The following is a 3867-nucleotide window of genomic DNA, read 5'->3' as shown; positions in this document are numbered from 1 at the left end:
GGGTTATGAACTCCCAATTTTTACCCCAAATACAGATTGCAGAATCACATCGGTTACACATCACATTTTTACATACTGCCATATTAGTGACTGTTGTATTCTGCTACCTTTCCTATCCTCTACTATCCCCCCTCCCCTCCCCTCCCATCTTCTCTCTCTACCCCATATACTATAATTCATTTCCCTTCATGTTTGTTATCCCAGTCCCCTCATAACCTCTTATATATAATTTTGTATAACAATGAGGGTCTCCCTCCATTTCCATGTGATTTCCCTTTTTTTCTCCCTTTCCCTCCCGCCTCATGTCTCTGTTTAATGTTAAACTTTTCTTCCTGCTCTTCCTCCCTGTTCTGTTCTTAGTTGCTCTCATTATATCAAAGAAGACATTTGGTATTTGTTTTTTAGGGATTGGCTAGCTTCACTAAGCATAATCTGCTCTAGTGCCATCCATTTCCCTGCAAATTCCGTGATTTTGTCATTTTTTAGTGCTGCGTAATACTCCATGGTGTATAAATGCCACATTTTTTTATCCATTCATCTATTGAAGAGCATCTGGGTTGATTCCACAGTCTAGCAATTGTGAATTGTGCTGCTATGAACATCGATGTGGCAGTATCCCTGTAGTGTGCTCTTTTAAGGTTTTCAGGAAATAGTCCGAGAAGGGCAATAGCTGGGTCAAATGGGGTTCCATTCCCAGCTTTCCCAGGAATCTCCATACTGCTTTCCAAATTGGCCGCACCCGTTTGCAGTCCCACCAGCAGTGTACAAGAGTACCCTTTTCCCCACATCCTCGCCAGCACTCGTTGTTGTTTGACTTCGTCATGGCTGCCAATCTTACTGGGGTGAGGTGGTATCTTAGGGTGGTTTTGATTTGCATTTCCTTGACTGCTAGAGATGGTGAGCATTTTTTCATGTACTTGTTGATTGATTGTATGTCCTCCTCTGTGAAGTGTTTGTTCATGTCCTTGGCCCATTTGTTGATTGGGTTGTTTGTTTTCTTACTGTCTAATTTTTTGAGTTCTTTGTATACTCTGGATATTAGGGCTCTATCTGAAGTGTGAGGAGTAAAAATTTGTTCCCATGATGTGGGCTCCCTATTTACCTCTCTTATTGTTTCTCTTGCTGAGAAAAAACTTTTCAGTTTAAGAAAGTCCCATTTGTTGATTCTTGTTATTAACTCTTGTGCTATGGGTGTCCTGTTAAGGAATTTTGAGCCCGTCCCCACAATCTGTAGATCGGAGCCAACTTTTTCTTCTATCAGACGCAGAGTCTCTGATTTGATATCAAGCTCCTTTATCCACTTTGAGTTGACTTTTGTGCATGGCAAGAGTAGGGGATTCAGTTTCATTTTGTTGCATATGGATTTCCAGTTTTCCCAACACCATTTGTTGAAGATGCTATTCTTTCTCCATTGCATGTTTTTAGCTCCTTTATCAAATATAAGATAGTTGTAGCTTTGTGGATTAGTCTCTGTGTCCTCTATTCTGTACCATTGGTCCACCCGCCTGTTCTGGTACCAGTACCATGCTGTTTTTATTACTATTGCTCTGTAATATAGTTTGAAATCTGGTATCGCTATACCACCTGATTCACACTTCCTGCTTAGAATTGTTTTTGCTATTCTGGGTCTTTTATTTTTCCATATGAATTTCATGATTGCTTTATCTATTTCTACAAGAAATGCCATTGGGATTTTGATTGGCATTGCATTGAACCTATAGAGAACTTTTGGTAATATCGCCATTTTGATGATGTTAGTTCTGCCTATCCATGAACAAGGTATATTTTTCCATCTTCTAAGATCCTCTTCTATTTCTTTCTTTAGGGTTCTGTAGTTTTCATTGTATAGGTCTTACAAGAATTGCATTAAATATGTATAGCACTGTAGTTGTATTACCATTTTGATAATACTAATTTTGCCTATCTAAAAACATGGGAGATCTTTCCATCTTCTTAGGTCTGCTTCATTTTCTTTCTTTAGTGTTCTATAGTTTTCATTGAGTAGAGTTCTTTCACCTCTTTTTGTTAGGTTGATTCCCAAATATTTTATTTTTTGAGACTTTTTTGAATGTTATAGTTTTCCAAATTTCTCTTTCAGTTGATTCATTATTGTTGTATAGAACCACAATTGATTTATGGGTGTTATTTTTATATCCTGGTACTTTTCTGAATTATTTATAAGTTCTAGAATTTTTCTGTTGGCTTTTTGGGTCTTCTAAATATAGAATCATGTCATGAGCAAATAGAGACATTTTGAACTCTTTTTTTTCCCTATTTGTATCCCTTTACTTTGTTTCTTTTGTCTAATTGCTCTAGCTAGAATTTCAAGGAATAGAAGTGGGGAAAGAGGGTATCCTTGTCTTTTTCCAGTTTTAAGAGGAAATGCTTTCAATTTTTCTCCATTTCAAATGATATTGGCCTTGGGTTTAGGATATAGAGCTTTTACAATATTGAGGTATCTTCCTACTATCCCTAGTTTTTGTAGTGTTTTGAATATGAATGGAGCTCTATTTTATCTAATGCTTTTTCTGCATCTATTGAGATAATCATGTGATTCTTGTCTTTAAATTTATTGATGTGTTGAATTAAATTATTTATTTCTATATGTTGAACCAACCTTGCATCCCTGGGATGAACCCCACTTGACCATGGTGCAGTGACTTTCTAATGTATTTAAATGTGATTTGCCAGCATTTTATTGAAAACTTTTCATATATGTTCATTGGAGGTATTGGTTTGATATTTTTTTCATTGATGTCTCTTGTCTGGTTTTCAGATCAGGGTGATGCTAGCTTCATAGAATGAGTTTGGAAGGGTTCCACTATTTTCTATTTCTTGGACTAATTTGAGGAGGATTGGTGTTGTAGAACTCGACTGAGAATCAGTCTAGTGTTGGGCTTTTCTTGATTGGTAGGCTTTATATTTTTATTTTTTGGATACGGGAGATTGAACTTAAGGGCACTTGGCCACTGAGCCACATTGCCAGCCCTACTTTGTATTTTATTTAGAGACAGGGTGTCACTGAGTTGCTTAGCACCTCACTTTTGCTGAGGCTGACTTTGAACTCAAAACCTCCTGCCTCAGCCTTCCCACGTGCTGGGATTACAGGCATGTGTCACTGTGCCTGGCTGATTGGTAGGCTACTTAATTGCTTGAAATTGATCTGTTGTGTATGTCCTCCTGATTCAGTTTGGACAGGTCGTATATCTCTAGAAATTTGTCAATGTCTTCAAAATTTTCTATTTTATTGGAGTATGAATTTTCAAAATAGTTTCTGATTGTCTTCTATATTTCAGTAGTGTTTGTCCTGATATTTCCTTTTTCAACATGAACTTTAGTAATTTGAGTTTTCTCTTTTTCTTCATTACCTTCACTAAGGGTTTATCAATTCTATTTTTCAAAGAATCAACTTTTGTTTTGTTAATTTTTTGAATTTTTTGTTTCAATTTCATTAATTTCAGCTCTAATTTTAATTATTTCCTTTCTTCTTCTGCTTTTAGTGTTCATTTGTTCTTCATTTTGTAGGGCTTTGAGATGTAACGTTAGGTTATTTATATGGTGACTTTCTGTTCTTTTAACAAATGAGCTTAGTGCAATGAACTTTGCTCTTAAACCTGTCTTTATATTGTCCCAGAAATTTTGATATGTTGTGTTGCTATTCTCATTTACTTCTAAGTATTTTTTTTTTCATCCCTTATTTCTTCTACTATCCACTGGTCATTCATTAGCATATTATTGAATCTCCAGGTGTTAGAGTAGCTTCTACTTTTTATTTTATCATTGATTTCTAATTTTACTCCATCATGATCTGATAGAATGCAGGGTAGTATCTCTCTCTTTTTTAAATTTGCTTAGAGTTGCTTTGTG

Source organism: Spermophilus citellus (assembly GCF_964194105.1).
Source record: "Spermophilus citellus genome assembly, chromosome: X".
In the NCBI taxonomy this organism is placed as follows: Eukaryota; Metazoa; Chordata; class Mammalia; order Rodentia; family Sciuridae; genus Spermophilus; species Spermophilus citellus.
Note: the sequence above shows the minus strand (reverse complement) of the source record.